The sequence below is a fragment of the Physeter macrocephalus genome, chromosome 14 (assembly GCF_002837175.3).
Source record: "Physeter macrocephalus isolate SW-GA chromosome 14, ASM283717v5, whole genome shotgun sequence".
In the NCBI taxonomy this organism is placed as follows: domain Eukaryota; kingdom Metazoa; phylum Chordata; class Mammalia; order Artiodactyla; family Physeteridae; genus Physeter; species Physeter macrocephalus.
Window position 1 is genome coordinate 17,535,670 of NC_041227.1, and position 24,543 is coordinate 17,560,212.

Consider the following 24,543-nt stretch of genomic DNA (forward strand, 5'->3'; position numbering starts at 1 on the left):
AGTGCCACTACCTTGAGGCCTTCCTTGGTCTTCCTTGGTCATTATCATTAGTCTGTTTTTCCAGTATCCCAAGCCCATAGTAGCACGTCCCCTATGGCACACATCATGCACCACTCAGTTTGTGATGCTTCTGTAGACATGGCCTTCTCCTCTCCTGGATAATCAACTCCTTGAGGTGTCAGGGACTTATGCATTCCATTCATCTTCATATTCTCTAAATATCCAGCATAGTGAGTTTGCTCACATTGATCGAGTGCTTATACAGTTCCAGCCACTGTCTAAGCATTTTGTATATATTATCATGTTGAATTGTCTTAATAACCCCATGAAAGAGAACACTTATCCCTTTTTCATAGAATAGGAAACTGGGGCACAGAAAGGTTAAGGATTTTGCCCAAAGCTACAAAGTGGTAGAGTTGGAATTTGAACCCAAGCAGTCAGTTAGGGGTCAGGGCTTCTAGCCACTACTTGCTATTAGAATAATACACTATAAAGCCCGGGCTCTTTATGTAATACTGACATAATCATAGCTAGCTTTTGTCGAGCACCAGCTACAGGGCAGGTACTGAGCTTAAGCGTTATATGTTTATCATCTTAATCCTCACAGAAACCCCATGAGGCACATGTAGTTATTATTCCACAGATGAGGAAACGTATTCAGAGGGTTTGGGGTTAAGCAACTTGTACTAGGTGATTTTGCGGTGTGTGCCTAGGAAGTGTTTGCAGGTAAATGAACAAATGGATGAATGAAGATAAGGGAGAGGGTTCGGGAAGAGAACTAATGTGTATTGAGTGCCTTCCATTCTTTTCCATAGCATATGTTTTCCCAACATTTTATTATGAAAAATTTCAAACATACTGCAAAATTGAAAGGATTGTACAGTGGGCAGCCATCCACCCACCACCAGGTTTGACCATTAACATTTTACTCTGTGCTTCCTATTCCTCTGTCCTGCTGTCTGTCAATCCTATTTTTTATGCATTCCCTCTCAGAGCTTCGGCATGCATATCACTAAGTAGAGGTCATTATTTGTTTATAGTTTTTTTTTCTTTTGAGGTAAGATTGGTACATTTCATTGTAGTTAAATTTTAACTGTACATTTGCTGAGTTTTGACAAATGCATACACCTGTGTAACCCAAACTCCTATGAGGGTATCATTATCCAGAAAGTTGCCTCATATCCCTTCCCAGTCAGTGCCCACCCCTACTTCCCAGCAGAGTGTCTACTGTTTTTATGTTGTATTTTTATATGCTTTTTTTTGTTCCATAAGAATTTAAGGTGACTCATTTAGGTCCATAAAAACATAAAGCATAAATCATAAACGAGAAGTAGTTGGAAAAAAAGAAACTAAGATAGGAATGTTAAATGGATCCAAGAGAGCACCTATGATATGCTAGGCACTTTTATAAGTAATATATTACTTAATCCTCATAAGAGGTATGCATACTTATTTCCCTTTTATAGATGAAGAGGCTGCAAAGTTATGTGGCTAATAAGTAATAGGGATACTCTTTGACTCCAGAGTCCATGCTTTTTCCACTCTAGCCCCCAAAAAGCAAGACAACAGACAAATCAAAAGTTTATTTAAAAAGTTAACATGGTCACCAATATGTGCTCAAGTATTTGTAAAATTGTGTTACCTCATCATGTGCGTAGTTTAAATATGGGAGATCGCAAAGGCGGAGGCACTGAAACAGTCCTGCAGAGTTTGCAAAGTGCTGTAAAATCAAGGTTGGCTTTGAGTTATCCTGTATGACCATAGAGATGGGATTCCATGTCCTCAGTAAGAGAAAAAGGCAACTTTTCCAGAATTGGTCATTACAGTGGGAAGTCTTGAAATGGTCCCATTGCCTGTTAAATCAACAAGGAAGCATCTTATACGTGAAGGAGCCTTGGTCAGAGATTTCGACTTTGACTTTAAGAGGGTTTGTTTATTCATTGCATTAAGAAAGGGTAAAGGTAATCTTTGGTAAAAGAATTACAAATCTCTGATAGGGAATCTTAGAAATCATTATATCTGCTACCTTCTGCATTCTATGTTGAATCTACTTTATGATAATAGATTGGATATACAAATAAAGGGTAAGGAAGAATTGAAGATTACTTTGAGTTTTCTTACTTGAAATGCCAGAAAAAGGATTGGGTCTGTTATAGTAGGAAGCTTATCACTGGGCTCCTGGATAAAATTAGAGAGAGACTTTGAAAAAGAAAGGAAGACAGGGGTGTTAAATTGATACCGACTTGGCAATATCAAATAGAAGAATTTCCTCTTCTGTACTGTGGCCTCCAGCGTGGTGGGATGATCCTCGTGTTAGGCTCTGTTGGGCTATGAGGACCAAGACATGCTCGTGTGGCCTTGGGTGATGGAGTGAAGAAACATGGGACCCAACTCGGTGGTCAGGCCTGTAGAGACCTACAGCAGTGACTCTGGAGACCACTGGACATGAGGCAGGTTTCTAGCAGTCCTGCTCTGCTGTCCCTATCTGTCAGTTCCCTCCCCCTTCCTACCCCCATCTCCTGGATCCCATGTACAAAGCTTGCAGAGAGAACACTTTCTGAGTCTTTAAGGCCTTCTGCCTTGTACCTTTGGTCCTCTGGGGAGCAGGAAAGGGAGAGGCAGCCAACTCACCAGTAGAAAGAGCCACGTTAATGGTGGCTGCCGATGATAAATATTAGTTCTTCCTCCCCAGGCAGCAGCAGTTATCTTTTTTTTTTTTTTTGATAACTGTATCTTTTTTTTTTAACATCTTTATTGGAGTATAATTGCTTTACAACGGTGTGTTAGTTTCTGCTTTAGAACGAAGTGAATCAGCTATACATATACATATATCCCCATATCTCCTCCCTCTTGCATCTCACTCCCACTCTCCCTATCCCATCCCTCTAGGTGGTCACAGAGCACCGAGCTGATCTCCCTGTGCTATGTGGCTGCTTCCCACTAGCTATCTATTTTACATTTGGTAGTGTATATATGTCCATACCCCTCTCTCACTTCGTCCCAGCTTACCCTTCGCCCTCCCCGTGTCCTCAAGTCCATTCTCTACGTCTGCATCTTTATTCCTGTCCTGCCCCTAGGTTCTTCAGAACACAGCAGTTATCTTTAATAGACTGCTTTAATTGAAGAGAAGTTTTAAAACATAATGTTTTCTGATTATAAAAGCCATTCATTCTATGGTAGAAATCTGAAAAATATAAGAAAGCATAATGAAGATAATTGAGATTCTTGCTAGTGGTACCCTAACATGCATCCTTTTGAGGCATTTATTTATAAATTGTTTACATACAGTGTGAAGTCATGCTATATATACATTTTGTGTCTTGTTTTGAAAATATTTACTTATTTATTTATCACGTCTTATAAAATGTAATATTCTAAACATTTTCCTATATCATGAAAATTATTCATAAGCACAATTTAAAAGAGCTGTTGATATTCCATCTACTGTATGGACAGCACTCTGTTTTCAGCTTGCTTATCTCATTGAATTTGAAGTGAGTTTCATGTGAACAGCATATAGTTATCCATTCTGACAATTTCTACTTTTTAATTGGTGTATTTAGACCATTTACATTTAAGGTAATTATTTATATATTAGGGTTTGAATCTGCCATTTTATTATTTGTTTTGCTTCCGGTTTCTCTTTTCTTGCCTTTCTCTGGGTGACTTGAACATTTTAAAGGATTTTATCTTACTTGTAATGTTTTTGAGTGTATCTCTTTGTATCATTTTCTTAGTGGTTGCTCTGAGTATTACAAGATACATATTTGACTTATAACAGTCTACTGGTATCAGTGTTTCACCAGTTTGAGTGAAATGTGGAAATCTTACTTCCATCTAGGTCCCTTTAATCCCCACTTCTAAATATAATTATCTTGAGCATCAGGTGGTATTATAATTTTTGTTTCAGTCATTAAATATGCTATAAAACTCATGAGGAGAAGGATAGCCTATTGTATGTACTCATTTTCTTTTTCTGTTCCTTATTCCTAACTGATATGCCAAGATTTCTTCTTTTATCATTTCCTTTCTCTTTGAAGAACTTCCTTTAGCCATTCTTTAAGGGTAGGTCTTCTAGCTACACATTCTTTCAGTTTTCCTTAGTCTGAGAATGTCTTTTCCCCTTCAATCTTGAGGTATAGCTTCCCCAGATATAGAATTCATGGTTGAGAGTTCTTTTCTTTCAGCGTTGAAAATATTGTGCTACTTCCTTCTGGCCTCTGTGGTTTCAAATGAGAAATCTGTTGTCATTTGAATTGGTGTTCCCTTATAGACAATGGGTTGTTTTTCTCAGTTTTCAAGCGTTTTTCTTTGTCTTTAATTATCAGAAATATAACCATCATGTGTCTTGTCATGGATTTCTTTGAGCTTATCTATTTGAGGTTTGCCCAGCTTTCTTGAAGCTGTAGGTTTATGTCTTTCACCAGGTTTGGGAAATTCTCAGCCATTATCTATTTGAATACTCTTTCAGCCCCTCTCTTTTTATTCTCCTTCTGGGACTCTGATGATATGAACATTGGATCTTTTGTTACTGTCTCACAAGTTCTTGAAGCTCTGTTCATTTGTTTTCAGTCTGTCTTCTCTTTTTTGTTCACATTGGATACGCTCTACTGATCTGTCTTCAAGTTCATTGATTTTTATCCTCTGTCATCTCTATTATTAAGCCTATCTAGCAAGATTTTATTTCTATTATTATGTCTTTCAGTTCTATAATTTGTATTTGGTCCTTTTTATAGCTTCTGTTTCTTTGATGAGATTTTCTATTTTTTCATTTATTTCTAGAGAATTTGTAATTGCTTGTTGCAGCATTTTTGTGAGGGCTGCTTTAAAATCCTTTGTAAGCTGATTCCAACATCAGATTCATCGTGGTATTGGTGTCAGTTGATCATCTTTTCTCATTCAAGTTGTGATTTTCCTGGTTCTTGGTAGGAAGGGAATTTTCCGTTCTGTTCTGGACATTTTGTCTATTATGTTAGGAAACTCTGGGTCCTATTTAAACCTTTTGTTTTACCAGGAAGTCACTCTCTTTAGGTTTAGCACACAGGTTGGAATGTACTTTTGTGGGCTGTGATTCCAATGATGATTTACTTTTCAGAGCCTTTGCTGTTACTGTTTTGGTCTGCTTGGTTTATCTGGTGCAGCTGGGGCTCCCACTGGGCTCTGCTGGTGCTATCTTATGGAAGGAAGAAGTTTCCCCAGGCCATGCTGCCTGGTGCCTTCAGGTGGAAGAAAGGAGTCTCCATCCTGCTGGAATAAAGAGTACTTCCTGGGGGTCCTGTAGGGAGGGAGGGTGTTTTCCCAGATTGTTTTAATATCAGTGGGCTCCTGAACTATCCTCCTTGTTGGTGCTGCCAGCTGGCCTGGTGTTGTCTGCAGAACTCCCATTCTGTCATAGGGAAGGATAAGCCTTCCTGAGTTGCCTTATGTTGCTAGACTGGGGCTTGGGAAACATTTGGCTTGGGCCACCTTCTTCAGTTGGATAGGGGAGTCATAAGATGCCCTGCTGCTGTGTTGGTCCTTTAGCCCTGGGATACCTAACCTGTTCACCTTACTTTTCCCCCCTTTCAGACTTCTCCTTTGGTTGCCGCTTGTATTATTTCCAGGGTTTATAGTTGTACTTAGCAAGGAGGCTGGGGGAGAAATGGTTTACAGCATCTTGTCCAGGACTGTGACAGTGTTCTATTTAACCATTCATCTTTTGGATGATTAGGTTGTTTTAAATGGTGACTACTATAGACATCATGATGGTGCGATGGAGGGGGGCATTCCATCGGCCTTGAAATTTGAAAGGCTTCCTTACTCCGCAGACCCACAAGCCTGGGCCTGGTTGGCCGCCCAGTGCAGGCTGTTACTCATCTGTCTTCCGTTTGTTCGGCTGTGATGTCAACTCTTCGTGTCTGCTTTAAAGGCAGGCATTTCTTGTTGTTCTTATGCTCGTTGAATAATGCAGTAGTTTGTCACACTTCTAGCATGATTAAAACAGATAAACTATGGCCTTTGTAGAGCCCTTTTCTCAGCCTCTCTTTTGGTTAATTTTCTCTTTTGGCAAAGATTTTGTATTAAATTCAGCCCTGCAGATTGTATTTAATTGTGATTTAACTGGGAGATATTTAATTTTTTATGTGAATATTTCTATTTCAGGGCTGCAAAACAGTGACCAAGTATTTTCATAAATTAGTGTGAAAAAGTTTTTGACATTTTTCCACTTGCAAATGAGGAATTTGAGGTCATCTCAGTTCTTCCACAGTAAATGTGTCTTAAGAAAAATCAGAGTGGGACATCCTTTGTATTGGAAGCCATGGGTCCCTTTGTATAGTTTACAATAATAGTTTTGCACAAATAATATCAGGTTAAAATTGCATACTATTTATTCCCACCCATTTCCTTTATTGGCTGTGACACACAGGAATTACGCCCATTGCTTGACTAACCTTTCTGACCTTTTGTTACTTGGCTATAAATTGACTTGGGTCTTTTGCAAAAACACTGTCAGGGGGGAAAAATCTTTTTGTTAGAACCCAGCCAATTCCTGCTTCAGTGCAGAACAGTTTGTTCTGAAGAAATGAGCCAGTTCAGTGAACAGAAAAACATATCCATGAACTGGCATCGCCGAAAACTGCAAACGCGATTGCCCACGATCGTTGCACAGAGCAAGGGAACTTTATAAAAGAATGAAGCTATGGGGAGAAAAATACAGTTTGGAGTTCCACTGGCTTTAGGTAAATGTAATTGACTTGTTAGAGTTGTAACCACATAAAAAGGGTTTCTTTTTCTGAGCTCTGGCAGTCACCACCATTTTACCATTTTCAATGGGAATTTTGTTAAATTCTCCCTCTGCCTCCTCTCACAGCGGCAGGCTGCTCTGGTAGGTCGCAGCCCCTGCATTTCAGTGGCTCTTCCCACCAGCTTGGAAGCTTTTTCGGCTCAACACTGTAAATATTTCCTGAGTGACTGCTCTGTTTAAGACCAAGTCCTGGGTTCACCCCCCGAAGAAGATATTTATAGTGGTCTAGTGAATTACAAGAAACCATGAAAAATAATTACAGCATGGCAGGTGCAGTAACAGACAAAGGTACGAGACACAGTCAGTACTTGACAGACTGTCACAGAAGTGGGGCCATTTGAAAACTGTCTAGGACTTTGCCAAATAGATGAGAGGAGGAGGGTATTCTGGGCAAAAAGGGGAGTGTGTGTAAAGTTGAAGAGTGATGAGACAACATAGGGTTCCGGTACTGTAAGTAGAATTGCTTGGCTATAAAGTATGAGGAGGCAAAGCAGTGGTGGCCAGTGAAACTGGAGATGGACAGGGACCAGATAACATGTCTCAGATGCCACATGAAGTGGTTTGGAGTTTATACTGTAGGCCGTGGAGGCTGTGTAAGAGCTTTGAAGCAGGGCGATGGGCAGAGTTGGAGTGGGAAGGCTTGGGTTTGCAAGAGACCATGAGCTCAGAAAGGACCATGACACCAGGCTCAAGTGGGAGGACTTTATGCTGCAGGGAAGCACTGAAGACAGTGATCTGTGTGTCTAAAGGCTAATAGGGGGAAGGGGGCATGTGTGTGTGCAGGCAGTGTAGGTCACTGAAGTCACCGCAGCTGTTTGCAGGCGAGAGGAGAAGGTCAGTACTCAGAAACCGTGCAGCGGGGCCACCTTGGTGATGGGACAGTGCAGGGAGTGAGGAGGCAGGAAGCCTGAGACTTCTGCCTGACTGTCAACATGCCTGTCCAGGATGCTTTCCCATAGACTGTCTTGTTTACTTTTTGAAGTGAACCTTACCCTATATACACTGATACCATTCCCATTTTATAAAAGAAAACTGAGGTTTGGGAGGTTAAATACATCACCCAAGACCCAAGTGACCTGCACTAGGAAGTTGCTGAGTCAGGTTTGGGACTCAGGTTTATCTGACTCCCACTATAGTGACAGGCCACGTTGGAATAGAACCTGCTAGAACTGAGCTGCCCACTGTCAGCAAGTCTCACAATGTCTACATACTCACTATAGGAGCTATGCTTATAAATAATAGCTCTGCTAATACTTAGATGTTAGTATTAATGTTAATAAAATTAATATTTTAAAAGCCTATTTTTCTTCTTAACCTGTCATCTTATGAAAACATCAGGTTCATGATTTTATTTCTTAAAAATTCTCCATTTTGGAAGAATTGATCTGGAGGAAGTCCCAACCAAATTGGTAAAAAGTTAAAGGACTGAATATACTTAAAGGAAATGTCATGTTTTAATGTTCAAGTGAGTATGTGTTATAACAGTTTGTATTAGAATAACGAACTATGGCTTTCAGTAATTAGAGAACCTTTTTAGGACTAACATGAAGTTAATGTGGTGATTTTTAGTAAATATATGTTTTTAAAGGTCTCAGAAAACATTTTTCAGGTAAATCTACTACAGCTAAAGAAGAGGTTTACTAAGTAAAACTTATCTTCAATTAAGTCCCAGGAGAAATGAATGATTCTATGAAATATTCATTCTATAGTCATGAGGTCATGGATTCCAGCATAAGGGCTTACGAGGAAGGTGAGAAAGAATCAGAAACAAACCTGGCCTACTCTGTATCAAAAACGTATTCTTGGGGCCTTCCCTGGCGGTCCAGTGGTTAGGACCCCATGCTTCCACTGCCAGGGGCCCGGGTTCAGTCCCTGGTTGGGAAGCTAAGATCCCACAAGCCACACGGCCAGAAAAAAAGTGTTGAGGGGGGTACCTATTCTTGGTTAATGGATCAGCCCCTGTTTAGTTACCAAAGGGTAACTGTCCCATCTGGGATTGGAGCCTCAAAAAGGGAAACACTGTCCCATCTGGGATTGGAGCCTTGAGGTTCCAGCATCAAAGGCTGTAATTATGGGATGTTGCAAGCTGTCTCTTTGCCATCTCGTTTTCACCCTTCCTTTGCTTCTTGAAGTGGAACCAGAAATACTGTTTTTGAGAGAGAAAAATGCTGGGAATGTGGGAAAAGTGTCTAAATCTTACACCAAGTCTGTCTTATTATTTTGTGGCATCACTAGTCAAAGAAAATTTGCTGGATTCTTAAGAAAACATGAGTATCTCCTGTGAGTGAGCTGTGGAACTGTAGCAAGCTCCTCTGCCAAAACAGAGATTATATATAGCACAGGGGAGGCAAGAGCCCCGCTATCCTCCCGGGCCTGAGCAGAGCAGGAGAAGCGCTTATGTAACGGGTGTGCTCATTGCTTCTGCCCTCAGCTCACACAGCTGGGCCTCGCGGCTCTTTGTTTGCCTCCGCATTAACTCTTGCTTGCTTCCTCCGCGGATGCAGACCCATGCCCGGCACATAAGGAGATGCTGGACATGCAGAGCCCAAAACACAGCCCCTGACAGTCTCAGTCCAGTGGAGCAGGCAGGCAGGCAGGCAAGGGGAGCAAGAGGCTGTGGGCCCTGGAGCCGAGGGGAGGCACAGCAAAGGGGGGAGGGGGACCCGCCAGCCATGCCTGGGGCCCCTGGTCATTTTGGGAGGCCCCTCCGGCCGGGAACAAAGAGAAATTCCTCTCCTCCCTACATCTTACTTTCCTCTGCTCTAAAAAGATTGTAATGCCCACACCGCTCATAGGTATTGAATGATGCTCTGAAACCCGAACGTGTAACTCATGCAGTGGGCCTTGCCCAGAAGTGGCATTCGGTGGACATTTTGTAAATATTAATTTTTCTGCCTCTTTCCTTTCCTCAAACCCCTAGACCCAGTTCTACTTTGTTGTTACCTCGCTGAGAAACATGGTCCCCTTTGTGAACTCTGTCAGTATATCTCTCTTGAACCTCAAAATTCTTTCATCTTCACCCCCTTTCTCCTTTTTGCTTCCTGTCTCCCAGGATAAGTATCCCAATTCCTTTCCGCTTTTCCTGGGCGACTGTGGTCCAAGGGTGAGAGGTGCAGGAGTGGGGGATGGCTTCTAGGGGGAAGGATGGTGTTGCCGTCACAGGCAAATCGCAACTCACTCATCCTCCTAGTCGAGGTGCCCTTAAAGCTTCCAAATAGGTTTGGGAGTTCCAGGCTCCTGTAGCTTTCCCCGTGTCATCCTCTCTCGCTTCAGTTCACTGAAAGGAGAAAAGAGAGTATGGGAGTAAGGGTGCCCTTTGCAAGTTGCCTAGTCTAGAACACTTTCTCTCCTGCAAATGTTCTCCTCCCAGCCAGGGTCCTGCTGGGCACCCTTCAAAGGGACCTCATCCTGGGATCATGTTTGGCCCCATTTGTCCTAATGTTGTCAGAGTCCGTACCTGAAGGGCTTAACGAGAGGACACTCAGGGCACACATCTGTTCCCTTCCCTGCCTGGTTCGTGGCCTCCCCTTCTTTCTCTGCTCCTCCCCAGACCCCCTGCCAGCCAGCCCCCCGTTGCTGACACATTACTGTCTAAGGCAGTGGTTCTCAACAGGGGATGTTTGGCAATGTCGGGAGACTTTTTTGATTGTCACAACAAGGGGCAAGATGGGAGGTGCCACAGGCGCCTAGTGGATAAAGGTCAGGGATGTTGCTAAATATCCTACAGTGCAGCCCCCAGAACAAAGAATTATCTGATCTAAAATGTTAGTACGAAGGTTGAGAAGCCCTGCTGTAAGGGGTTTCCCACACGAGTCCCTTTCTTTGTGCTTTCCTTTCCATGTCTGCGCTTTTAGGGGCTTTTGTTAACCCCCAGAGCGCCTCCTGCCCAGTGGGTGGCCTCACCTCTCTGAGGTCTTTCCATCCCAACTTCAGTCAGAGCTGATTCTCACCCCAGGGTTTCCACATGGCTTGTGTCCATTCACTGCAATACTTACCGCCCTTGGCCTTCTAATAGCCCCCTTCAACATGATTTATTCTTTCTCCTTTGAAAGCAAAGTGAGAGCTTGGCTATAATGAGGATGACCATCCAAACCCCGGTTTATATAATAATAATATCCCAAGGCCGCAAACCTTGTATAACATGGAATGAACACTGGACTTGGCATCAGGAGATTCAGTCTGGTCCCCAACTCTAACACTCCAGCTCTGTGACCATAGACATAACTATTTCCCTGAGCCCTGGCGTCCACACAAGTAAGGTAGAGATAATGTCCATTTCCTAGGATTGTTTGCAGCTATGAGGAGATGTTCGCTCAGAGCCTAGTACACAGTGATCAGTCCAATGTAGGTTGAAACTGGAAATGATTCCAGGGTCCCAGATGTGACCCTGAAAACAGAATTGTTTCCCATTGCCTTGATAGCAGCAATCCTAGTTCCAGATCCCATCTCAGTGTTGCTCCTTACATGATGACAATGAGTAGGAGCCGTTGTACCAGCACATCCTGTTCATTGAAGAAGTACCAGAGTATTGATACTTTCCCCTCATCCCATGGAAGCAGAAATCCCATATGCTTCTGACTCCCTGCTGTTCTAGAAGGAGATATTTCTCCCTCACTTGGAACATCGGGGCCCTGGAACCATAGCCTGGAGGTTGGGAGGTCTGCCCTGCCCTGAGGTAACCAGAAGTCTGCTGGCTGCCTGGTAAAGGGGCTGCTGAGGCATGAGAGGGACACTGCCTCCATTCACTCCCACCACTTTCTGGTACACGGAGACCAGCACAGAGGAAGTATTAATCACATTTTGTTCAGACATTATGTTACATTTACTTTTTGCCACAGTGCCAAGGGGTTAGAGCTAGGGCTAAGGTTATACAAATCATCAGCAGTGGAAATAACATCTAGTAGTTGCCTAAAGAGTTTCAAACTTAATTCCTCAATATGTGGTCTTATCTGTAGAACAGAGAGGAAATCTTTGCACATCAAGGAAGAACTGATTCCATCCTTGGAGATAGCTATGAAACATCCTAAGGCCTGCACAAATGTTGCTGGCCTTCCATTTTTATCAATGGCTAAGAGTGAAGAAATATTACAGGAGGTGGCCATGGGTGCGAGGCCAGGGGACAGATGGTATATTGGCAGTTGGGCATCAGCTCACATGAGTGACAGCAGCGTGTGATGGCTCATCCTCATCCTCACACCATGTGCCTTCTTTGGCTTCCCCAGAATCCGGAGGCACTCAGCTCTGCATCCCAGCACTGAGCTCTTCACTCTAACGTACTGTCTTGTACTGTCCACTCTTACGGGATGTTTGTGCTGTGGGTTAAGAGCGTAGTTTTGCAATGAGGAAGACCTAGGTGTGAATCCCAGCTGTTGCATGCTGCTTGTGTGAGCTGAGTCAAGTTGCTTAGCCATTTAACTTTGGTTTCCTAATTTGGAAAATCCATTGATGATACTTAGCCCATAGGATCATTGTGGATAAAATTAAATGAGGAAATAAATGTAAAGCAGTTAGCACAGTGCCTGACAAATAGTAATTTTACTCAGCTGGTGGTTGTACTCCTTGAGGGCCGAGATGTGGCCTTGAATCCTCCCATTTCCACCCTGTTAGCACAGAGCTGAGCACCCAGTAGCCCTCAAATATTTTATTTAAAATAAGTGACAGGTACACACATGTACATACAAACACACTCTCAGAGGATAATCTGATAATGACAACTTGAAAAGCTGTAGGGGTCAGGTTTTTAAAGTGTTGTAGCTAATTTTTAGAAATTTGATATACAAGAAGGAGTCTAAGACAAGTCGATCTCTATTTGCAGTAAGTTAGATCATTTGAAGAGAAGCATCTGGACCATTTCATCTCAGCCCTCTGCTGAAATAACTTCAGTTGGTTTTGATTTACTGTCATGTCCTCTGCCTTCTGGAGGATCAGTGTAAGAATGGCCTGTTCGAATGGGTTTCACTGCATCTTTCCAAACTTAGCCTGCTCTCCTCACCTTTACCTATCTTCCCCTACATAGAGTTCCGAAACATAACGTTTCTTGAGTTTACCCTCCAAGGGAATTTGTCTCTGTATAGGAATAAACGTTCATCTTTGTTAAATGATAAAGTATCACTCAAAAGGCACTTTTAGGGCTTCCCTGGTGGCGCAGTGGTTGCGCGTCCGCCTGCCGATGCAGGGGAGCCGGGTTCGCGCCCCCGTCTAGGAGGATCCCATGTGCCGCGGAGCGGCTGGGCCCGTGAGCCATGGCCGCCAACGGGAGAGGCCACAACAGTGTGAGGCCCGCATACCACAAAAAAAAAAAAAAAAAAAAAAAAAAAAAAAAGGCACTTTTAGGACTTCCCTTGCGGTCCAGTGGTTAAGATTCTGTGCTTCCAGCTCAAGGGACGCGGGTTCGATCCCTGGTCAGGGAACTAAGATCCCACCTGCTGTGCGCCAAAAAACAAACAAATACAAAATGCACTTTCACGTTTGCCCTCGATACTGGGTATCTGAGTCAAATTCAATACCAGGTGATGTGTGAAGGACTTTATAATTGTCCCCATTCCTCCCCCATGTCTTCTACCTCTCCACTTCCTCCCATAGCAAACAACGTTTTTGTCTTCTGGTAGAGAGGGATTGGTCCCGCCTCAGCTCCGGGGGTGGCCCTTGAGTGTTTAAGCCCAATCAGGTAACCCCTCGCATGTCACCACAGTGATTAACCCAGTGGCAGTCAGTCAGTGTTCTTTTTTTCTTGTGGGATCTCAGTTCCCCGACCAGGGATTGAACCTGGGCCACGGCAGTGAAAGCCTGGAATCCTAACCACTAGGCTACCAGGGAACTCCCACCTTCTCTGTTCTACCACTGATTCTTGATCAGTAATTCTCAGCCTTTTTTTTTTTTTTTAAAGCAATCCACAGCAGTTTTTTGCCATGGAACCAAAATTTTGACACCCCTTCCAGTCATGCACACCTAGAGAATTTGCTGCAAATAAAGCATTACAGTGATCATAATTGTAACTCTGTCATGGAAGAGAGGCTGCTGTTGGCCCCACCTAGGTACAAGCAAGCTACTGAAAGTCCTCCTTTCTTTCCTACTGAAGTTAAGTATGGCTGGATACAGGGGAAAGAGACTTGTCATAAGCACAACCTTGAATTGCCTCCTAGTTTGTTCAGAACAAAACTTACCAACTCTGGCTATTCCACGTCAGCCGTGACAGAGGCTTGCTGAGCGCCCAGTAGTTCTAGAATGCCAGAGGGAAGGCCAGGCCGAGGCTGGCAGCTGGCCATGGAGCCCTTATTCTAAGATGGTGCTGCCGCTTTCTTGTGACACTGGAGTCAGAGGCAAAAGGGGCTTGGCTGCCAGTAACCCAAAGGGCTATATTCAGGCAGTGACCTATTTTTACACTGTAATCGGGTTGGGTTTCTCTTTTTCCCTTGTGAGGAGGTAATCTCACATTCTTCTGGGTGTGTGGGAAGCCACTTCCCTGTCACCTCTTTGGCTTAGTGGCTTTTCCATGTGACATAGGTCACTCTCTTTTTAAAATATTTATTTATTTATTTATTTGGTTGCACTGCGTCTTAGTTGTGGCTCCAGGGCTCCTTAGTTGTGGCATGTGAACTCTTAGTTGCGGCAAGCATGGGGGATCTAGTTCCCTGACCAGGGATTGAACCCGGGCCCCCTGCATTGGGAGCGTGGAGTCTTATCCACTGTGCCACCAGAGAAGTCCCGACATAGGTCACTCTTAACTGGGGACACAGATATGTGCTCCTTTTCCTCAGTTGGAGGGTCAGGGTTGATTTGTGAGGATAGAATGAAAGAATAGGAAAGCCTGAACCAGGTGAGGATGGATAGCTTACGAGGAAGAACAAAACAAGGTGAACTGCATAGGGGAAGGTGTTGGGGTAATAGGTCCAGGCTCTGCCCTTTTAAATCCTATCACACGTACGAACTGATGACTTGGTGTACTCATCCAGTTTGTTTGAGCTCCATATGTGCAGAGTGATCGAGGCATAGTGATAAAAAGATGACTGCTCTTGCCTCAGCCCATGGCCTCATGAGGGAGGAAGCTTGTACGCACAGTCACAGTGCGTTGTCGCCAGTGCTGTAAGGGAGAGGGCCGCCAAGCAAGGTTGGGACTCGATGGGACGGAGTGGGGCCGAGGAGAGTGTCAGGGGAATTCCTGTTGGAGCTTTCCAGCCAGACGCCTTGCCTCGCAGAACTCTCCACTCCAGCCCGTTCACACCTTCATCAGACCAGTGCCTGGTCTGCATCATTTTTGTTTATTTGTTTGTTGCCACTCAGGCATGCTCTTTGTATAGTGTACAGAGGTCAGGTTGTTCGGGTGCATTTCTCCTGCCTCCTCAAGGAGGCCCTGAGACAGGAGGAGTAGTGTGTTACATGGCTCCGTTCTCCCAGTGGTGACATGCCTGGGGACCATTAGATCTTTACACCTAGAGTGAGACCTGCCCCTGCCTCCTCTGCCTGGACAATGCCTCTCACCCTTTGAGACCTGCTCCCACAGGATGTCAGTTCTGCTCTCATGTCCTGAGGAACTCCCAGATAGTGCTTCTCTGGTGTTTCCATTGCCTTTTTTCTTTGCTCTGTTAGCACTTACAGCTTTGAGCTCCAACGATTTACACCTGTATTTATCCATGTCCCCCACTGGACTGTGGCTCTCGGACACAGGGCCTGTGATTTATTCATCGAGGACACACCAGCTGCTTTAGCAGTAGTGATCGAGGACACACCAGCTGCTTGAGCAGTAGTGAGTCACATGAATGAAGTGTACGTGTCATGTAATGAGGTTCCGCCCAGCACCAAGATGACTAAAGACACGGGGAGGACCTCAAAACATCCCTGACTGATTCTCAGACCTTTTGAGCTTGGAAACTTCTGGAGCATGTAGCCTAGGAAGATGTAAAAAGTGGCCTGTTGGCATGCAGGAGACAAAGAGGGATTGGAAAGGAAGGGCCATGTACACCATGGCAGAGCAGAGGGACACGTCAGAGGAGCACCCCATTCGGGTGTGCCCTAACTCTGTATATAAGGTACTCCTGAACGGCGTACAGTGTGAGATGTTCGTGTGCCAGTTGATGGATCAGAGTCTGAGTTCAGCATTCTAATGTGATTGGGATGCAGCAATGTTCAGTGTTCACAGAAGTGAGGCTGCCTGTGTAGGAGCCTTCCTGGTACCAAAGGGGAAGTGCAGAGGAGGTGCTTGATACAGAGGGATGTAGGGATTAAATGAACATTAGGACCAGTCTGGTATCAGTTTCTCTGGACTCTATCATGGTTTGTACCCTATATTTTGAGAAATACATATGTCAAGAATCTTCCTTGATTGGAGGACAGTTATGTACACCAGAGGGTGCTGTGTTTCAATTTTCGTATCTTTATTTCTTTTCTATTCCTATGGTTGTGCATTACGTGATTCGCTTGATGATTAGCCAGTTGAGGATTTGCCCTCAACAAAGGATTGTTGAAGGCCTGAACAAACTCTACCCACTTGCTGCTTTCTTAGCATAATAAAGACTATAGTACTCCCGGGGTCTGCTTTGCTGTAAGCTAGTTCTTAGCCGTTAAGTTCTTTCTTTAAAACTAGACAGCTTTTCTTATGCTTCAGCTTAAGTCCATTTTCAGTATTCTTTCTTTGGTGGAAATGGAGACCATCTGGTCACCATCATCTGTGTAGTAACAATGATTGAAGATGGTTATTAAGTCACCCTTTGGCCTTTTCTCTTGTCTGGGCAAAACTGTCTCTGTTCCTGTGGCCATTCCCCATAAATCTCATTTTCCAACCCTTTAATCATCTTGGTGGCTTTCTTTGGAAACTACATCAAAGGCTCAGTTTCAGGGCCTCTATTCTGGTGGGGTCTGGGCTGTCAGCTAATGGATATGGAATGTGGTTTTAACCATTCAGTTTCCATAGCTAGTCCCCCCCATTTCCAAGCCAGTCATAATCCACTCACCATTAGGGACTGGTTTACCATCTCTCAATTGTGACACGCTTTATAAATGTTATTACGGTGTTGATTTGACTTAAAAAACAAATGTTAACTTGTGAATAGTTTTAACTGTTGGTTGATATACTTTTGCAGCCTGGTTTGTTGCATTTAAGATACTTGTCTGAGCTGTCTGATGTTTAAGTGGATATCTTGTCTCTTACTGGAGGATAATCTGAATTTTGTAGTGTTTTCTTCATTTAGTCATTCAACATCTGTGAATGCCTACTGAGTGTCAGGCTCTGTGCTAGGTTCGAGGACCCAAAGATGAACAAAACATGGTCCCTAACTTCAAGGAGTTCAAATCTAAAGGGAAAGTCAGTCAAAGATCCCACAAGCCATGTGGCACAGCCAAAAAAAAAAAAATTTACAGTATAAAGTGCAAAGTGCTCTAAAAGGTGACTTAGGTGCAGTGGAAGTTTAGAAAGGCTTCACTGAACATGTCATATTTGAACTGGGTCTGAATATGAATTAGTCTTCAGGGAAAAGGAAGGTAAAGTCTAGTGAGGAGACTCTAGTACATGTGAAGGCGGGGAGGCTGGCATGTCATGGGGCAGGGAGCTCGGGACACCCAGCCATGAACCTGAGTGGCTGGAGAGGCAGGGAGATGCCAGCCTCTGAAAAACTGCCCGTGCCAAGCCAACAAGTATCCAGCAGAAATGTAATGTAACGTGAGCTGCCTAAGTCATTCTAAAATTCTAGGAGGAACATTTTAAAAAATAAAGAAGACATGAGCCATCAAGCCTTGAAAAGACATGGAGGAACCTTAAATGCATATTATTAGGTGAAAGAAGCCCATCCGAAAAGGCTACATGGTATATGATTCCAACTATATGACATTCTGGAAAAAGCAAAACTGTGGAGATAGTAAAAAGATCAGTGGTTGCCAGGGGTTTGGGGGACGGAGGGATAAATAGGTAGAGCACAGAGGATTTTTAGGGCAGTAAAACTCTTCTATAGGGTCCTGTAATGGTAGATACATGTTGTTATAAATTTGTTCAGACCCATAGAATGTACAACATCAAGAGTGAACTGTGATGTAAGCTGTGGACTTTGGCTGATAATGATGTGTCCTTGTACGTTCATCAGTTGTAACAAAGGTACCACCTGGTGGGGGTGTTGACGATGGGTGGGGCTGCGCATGTGTGGGAACCGGGGGTGTACGGGACGTCTCTATACCTGCCACAAGGTTTTTCTGTGAACCTAAAACTGCTCTTAAAAAACTATTAAAAATTAATGAACAAACAACTGGAGTTTATTTTAACAATATATTTTATTTAACCCAACTATCAAAGTATTAAAATTTCAACATGTAATGAATATAAAGGTCATTAATGAGATATCTTACATCACTTATTTTGGTACCGAGTCTTTGAAATCTAGTCTGAATTTTACACTTCCAGTGCATCTCCATTTGCACCAGCCACATTTCAAGTACTCAGTGGGCATATGTGGCTAGTGGCTGTTGTATTGGACAGAGCAGGTCTTGAAGACTGAAGCCTGAGCTTCCCTGATTCAAAAATCTCACTTCTCAACCACACTTCTCTCCTGCTCCCTAAGCACTGTAATGATAAACACAAAAGGAAGGGAGTTTGCAGACTGTCATTGAATCCCCCGGCGTCAGCTGTTGCCTGGTGGCCTGAGTTCAGAGCATCTAGAGCAGCACTGTCTAATAGAAATATAATGCGAGCCACATGTGTGATTTAAAATGTTTTAGGAACCACATTGAAAAAGTGAAAAGAAACAGATAAAATTAATTTTAAGACTATATTTAACCCAATATATCAAAAATATTGTTTCAACATGTACCTAGTATTAAAAATTATTAACAAAGACATACAGACCATTGGAAGAGAATAGAAAGCGCAGAAATAAACCCTCACATGAAGTAAAATGATTTTGACAAGAGTGCCAAAACCATTAAATGGGAAAAGGACAGTCTTTTCAACAAATGATGCTGGAAAAACTGGATGTTCACATGTAAAAGAGTGATGTTGGACCTTTACCTTTATACCATATACAAAAATTAATTAAAAATGGATCAAAGGCCTAATTTGAAGACCTAAAACTATGAGACTCTTAGAAGAAAACATAGGGGAAAAGCTTTATGACATTGGATTTAGCAGTGATTTCTTGGACATAATACCAAAAGCATAGGCAACAAAAGAAAAAAATAGATGAATTGTACTACATCACAATTAAAAACTTCTGTGCTTCAAAGGGCACATTCAACAGAGTGGGAGCCCAGCCTGTGGAATGGAAGAAAATATTTGCAAATCATATATTTAATAAGGGGTTAATATCCAGAATATATAAAGAACTCCTGCAACTCAACGACAACAAAAGCACAACCTGATTTTAAAATGGGCGGAGGACTTGAATAGACACTTCTCCAAAGAAGTTATACAAATGACTAACAAGCACCTGAAAAGGTGTTCAACATCACTAATCATTAGGGAAATGCAAATCAAAACCACAGTAACATACCATCTCACACCTCTTAGGATGGCCACTATCAAAAAACCCAGAAAATAACAAATATTGGCATGGATGTAGAGTAATTAGAACTCTCGTCACTGTGGTAGAAATATAAAATGGGGCAGCTACTATGGAAAACAATATGAAAGTTACTCAAATAGTTGAACATATAATTACCATTCGATCTAGTAAGTCTACTTCTGGGTATATACCCCAAAAATATTGAAAGCAAGGACCCAAAGAGATATTTGTACACCCATGTTCATAGCAGCATTATTTACAATAGCCAAAAGATGGAAGCAACTCAAGTGTTCACTGAAGGATGAATGGAGAAATGAAATGTGTTATATACATACAAGGGAATATTATTCAGTCTTACAAAGGAAGGAAATTCTGACACATGCTACAACATGGATGAACCTTGAAGACGTCCTGCTAAGTGAAATAAGCCAGTCACAAAAGGACAAATACCATGTGATTCCACTTATATGAGGTACCCAGAGTAGTCAAATTCATAGAGATAGAAAGCAGAAGGGTGGTTTCCAGGGACTAAAGGGGAGGGAATTAGGAGTTACTGTTTAGTGGGGACAGAGTTTCTGTTTTGCAAGATAAAAAGAATTCTGAAGCTGGATGGTGTTGATGATGGTTACACAACAGTGTGAATGTACTTAATGCCCCTGAATTGTGTACTTAAAAATGGTTAAGATTTTATGTTACGTGTAACATAAATTTTGTATTATATGTAAATATGTACTTTTTTTTACATTATTTTACCACAATATTTTTTAAAAATCCCTCTCCTTCTAAAAAAGATGTAATTACTTCTGAGACCATAGACATTTCAGATGGAAAAAGAGAAAAAGGAGACATGAGTAAGGGACTAAGAAAAATAAGAAACTACCAAAAAATGTAAGCATGATGATATAAAAAGGTAATTTAAAAGGTACTAAATTGGCATTTGTTCTGTCTGCTTTAAACGAAGAACTCTGTTCTACTAAAGAAAATTATTAGTGAGTTATTTTACATTCCTTTTCATACTAAATCTTCAAATCCAGCGTGTATTTTACCCTTATAGTACATCTCAATTTGGACACACCACAATTGAAGTGCTGAATAGCCACATGTGGCTGGTGGCTAAAGTATCAAACAATATACGTGTAGAATCTTCTAATTGGAAGTAAGAGGCCTACAGAAATTCTTGAAACCAAGGAGTGACATGAACAGATTTGTGTTTTCAGATGTTGAGCCTGGTGGCAACGTTAGAAGTGGACTGAAGGGGGAAAGAGCTAAGGGCTGGGAAGCTGAAGGGGGTTGTTCTAGGACTCCAGGTCAGAGCAGACGAGGGACTGAATTAGGGTAGAAGACACGAGGATGATGCCAGTAGCCATCGTTTATGGTGCACTTGCTAGGTGTCAACGCGTGGTGTTGTACCCGTTATACCCAGATCTTCATTTTTGTAACAACTCTGAAAGACTGAGACTGTTATTTCCACTTGCAGAGGAGGAATGGAGACAGAGGAGGCACGAGCACCTTGTCCAGGGTACCCAAGCTCACAGGAGGCAGAATCAAGACATAAACCAGGATATAAATGCACGTAACCACTGGGCTGTGTCTTGGAGGAATGGAGACAGGTTGGATTTGAAACATTCTTCCATGTATAAGATTTGATGGCAGCCGGATAAGGGGAAGATGGGAGAGGACTGCATAAAGTATACAGGAGTGATTTGGAGATCAGATCTCGTGCTTGGAAATCTGGATGGATGATGGGACGTGAGATGAAGATCTAGGCAGTAGAACATGGTGACTGAATTTTTTTGTTTTGCTTGTTTTGTTCTGTTTTGAGGGGTGAATGCCAAGGTAAGGGGAGGTAGAAACTGTGTCTAGTTTTAAAAAACCTACAAGAACCAATGGCAGTTGGAAGTGATAGATTTGGAGCTTGACAAGTACTTTATGGCTGGCAAGGGCAATTTGGAAGTCTCTTGGGTACGGGAGATTGCAAAGCCCTAGGCAGGGGTGAGTTTGCTCCCTTGTGGAGAGCTTTTCAAGGTGTGGGTGTTAACCTCCTTTAGGTCCTGAATGACTTTGAGACTCGCCACCCGGGAGTCAGAAAGAGCCACTTGACTGGTGACCTTAGTACAAGTAGTTTGGGCAGAATAGGAGGGAATGGAGCCTGCAGTGTGCCAAGGACTGACTGAGCGAGGAAATTGAGGAAGTGTGACAGTGGGAGCTGGCTGTGGGGGGAGGCGTGGGCGAGGGCCAGTTAAGGGGATGACCTCTGTTCTTATGAGAGTTAAGTCATATTTTAAGTAAAGTCAGATGAACTTTTGTTGTCCAGGATTATCATAGAAATACCACCACCGTGTAATATTAAAGCAGCCTTTCGTTTAAAAACAGATAAGCAAATAGATGATGGCAGGCACATCACAGCAGTTCTCATATACACCATCAAGAGAAGTTCTTAGAAACTTTTGATTTAGGTTCCTGAAATCTCATGGCAAGAAAATAAATATGTTTACTAGTTTGCAGCAGAAGTTACACCTCCTCAAACACTCTCCTGAGTGTACCAGTGGTGAGTGTGTGTGTGCACGCACCCACTCACGTTTCGTAGGAAGAGGGCTGAGATGGGAATGGGGAGATGAGTGTACTTTATTCCTGGTTTGACGATGTTTGTGAATAAATAGTTGTGGGAATTTTATATTTTGCACAATCATGGCCCCTCTTATTACTGCTTTATAGACTAGAGAAGGCGTGGGTGCTGAGACCTCCTGCTCCTCCTTACCCCTGGGTGACCTTGGCACCCTACGGTTCCTCAAAACAGAGCCACGTGCCCCCAGAAGGCTCCTAATGTGTCTTCCATCTGGCTCTCAACACCTCTGTTCTGTTGCTCCTCAGGACAATAATGTGAAAGTGATCCTGAAGAGTTATGAGAAAAATATGGAACTTTGTTGATCACATCCAGTTGGACCCTTTGGTTGGACATCATAAGATTGGAAGTGGGTTTGCATACAAATACCCTGGCTCTGTCACAAGGCTGTTAAACCCAGTGAATGTTATTTAATCTTACCTGTCAAGGGAAACGAATAACTTTCTGATGAGATAATAGCAGCATTCAAAACATTACTCAACGGGAATTCCCTGGCAGTTCAGCGGTTAGGGCTCGGCGCTTTCACTGCCGGTGTCCGGGTTCGATCCCTGGTTGGGGAACTAAGATCCCGCATGGCGCAGGGGAGAAAAATTACTCATAAACTGAACATTATTAAAACTGTACTGGACCAACTGAGGTTATGCCACAGCCCTGCACTGTTCCAGGGGCCTGGGCCCTGGCCTCTTGCAGCTCCGTCCTGCTTAGGCCTGGGGCAGGGCCCTACTCCAGACAAGGGACCTGGAGATTTTGCAACAGAGGGGAGAAGGAGAGGCTTAATAGCTTCCCTCTCTTCTTGACAAAGATATAAATTCAAATTTTGACCTATGGAATTCACTTAAAAATAGTGGAACCTGGAGGACATCAGAAAGGACTAGGGAGTGAGCTTGGGACAGAGATAACTTGGTGACAGGAGCAGAAAGGTGAGGGCAGGTATGACCTCTGTGACTGTTGCCGCTCCACTGGCATGACTGGATTGTGGAGAGTTTAAAAAAAAAAAAAAAGTGATCTCTATCCAAAAGTATCGAAAGCAGCATCTCACAGATCTGCACACACTTGTTTATATGAAGCAACATTTTCACACTAGCCGAAGGTAGAAGCAACCCAAATGTCTGTCAACAGATAAATGGATAAAAACATGGTCTACACATACAATGAAATATTCGGCCTTAAAAAGGGAAGGGCATCCTGTCACATAGTACAACCTGGGTGAACCTTGAGGCTGTAATGCTAAGTAAAATAAGCCAGGCACAAAACACAAATACTGCACAGCTCCACATCTCAAGTAGGCAGACTCTTAGAAAATAGAATGGTCGCTGCCAGGGGCTTGGGGAAGGGGAAAGGGGACCCATTGTTGTTCCCTGGATATAGAGTTTCAGTTTTGCAAGATGAAAAGAGTGCTGGAGATGTGTTGTTCAACAGCGTGGGTCTAGTTAATCCTAGTGTACACTTAAAAGTATTAAGCTGGTGTATTTTGTGTTATGTGTTTTTTTAACACAACTTTTAAAAAAAGCAAACAGGATAAAAGAGAGGATGTACCTTTTGCTATTCCAGTTAATTGTCATCCTCCAGTGGCCAGCCTCTGAGTGGAAGTTGGTAGAATTAGGGCAGCCGCAATTGCTGCAGTAACTGTGATTTACTGAGTGCTTACTGTGAACGAGGCGGCACGCTAAATGCTTATGTGCACTCATCAATTCACTGAATATCATGTCAGCTCTGTGAGGTAGGCGTCATTGTCTCCATTTTACCAGTGAGGAATTGAGTCATTTGCCCAGGAGTACACAATTCACAGTGGCAGGTCTCTGGGACACAAACCCAGCTCTGTCTGGTATTAGAGTTGTTAACCCCGTTCTCAGCTCCCATTTATTCATCCATTCACTCACTGAAAATCATTACTGTGTGCCAGGCACTGAGCTGGATGCTGAGGACACTGGGGGTTTAGGCCCCGACTTTATCGAGCTTACAGCCAACTGTGAGAGACAATAAGCAGGAAAAGATGTGAATAAGGAGCCAATGACAAATTTTGATAAGTGTTATGAAAGAGGGTGCTGTGCTAGAAGACTGTTCAGGGTGGAGGTTGGGCTGACTTAGATGTTTAAAGAGGGTTTTCAGAGAAGATCTCGCAAGGGCTGTTATCCCTGGGGAGAGAGGTGTTAGAGGCATGGAGGGGCCCCAGATGCCATCCCCACCCAGGCCCTCTGGAGCCCACAGGAGCCTCATTGGTCACAGAGCTGTGATCCATGTGGCATGGCTATAACGAAGACAAGAAACCGAAACATTCCCTCAAGACGAGAAGGTGGGTATGTGAGAGGAGGGGGAATAGGATGAAGGCAGTCAAAAGGGACAGGCTTCCAGTTAGGAGATAAATAAGTACTAGGGATGTCATGTACAACATGATAAATACAGTGAACACTGCTGTATGTTATATAGGAAGTCTGTTAAGAGAGTAATGCTAAGAGTTCTCATCACAAGGGAAAAAATTTTTTTTAAATTTCTTTTTCTTTAATGTTGTATCTGTCTGAGATGATGAATGTTCACTAAACTTATTGTGGTCAGCATTTCATGCTGTAGGGAAGTCAAATCATTAGGCTGTACACTTTAAACTTATGAAGTGCTGTATGTCAATTATATCTCAGTAAAACTGGAAGGAAAGAAAAAAA

General features: G+C 43.0%; 1 protein-coding gene and 1 long non-coding RNA gene across 7 annotated transcripts in view; one reads left to right on the forward strand and one right to left on the reverse strand.

Annotated features, from left to right (window-relative positions):
- The window catches only part of ZHX3 (zinc fingers and homeoboxes 3), a 115,030-nt gene that overhangs the window by 64,949 nt on the left and 25,538 nt on the right, over positions 1-24,543 (forward strand). Inside the window, exon 1 of one of the 4 annotated variants that reach the window (XM_007099943.4) lies at positions 20,853-20,873. The exons of the other annotated variants lie outside the window; for them this stretch is intronic. The gene's annotated coding sequence lies outside the window, so the exon portion shown is untranslated. Of the gene's footprint in view, positions 1-20,852; positions 20,874-24,543 lie in introns of those variants that run through there. 4 annotated transcript variants of the gene reach the window in all.
- Positions 1,622-14,485, reverse strand: LOC114487629 (uncharacterized). 3 transcript variants are annotated; one of them, XR_003682838.2, is made up of 4 exons: positions 13,948-14,485; positions 11,939-12,096; positions 9,728-10,061; positions 1,622-1,853 (listed from the first exon to the last, which is right to left on the reverse strand). It is a non-coding gene; the product is annotated as an uncharacterized lncRNA (long non-coding RNA). The 3 variants fall into 3 exon arrangements; XR_003682837.2 differs by lacking the exon at positions 13,948-14,485 and having other exon boundaries at positions 11,939-12,966; XR_008619146.1 differs by lacking the exons at positions 1,622-1,853; positions 13,948-14,485 and adding an exon at positions 3,005-3,184 and having other exon boundaries at positions 11,939-12,966.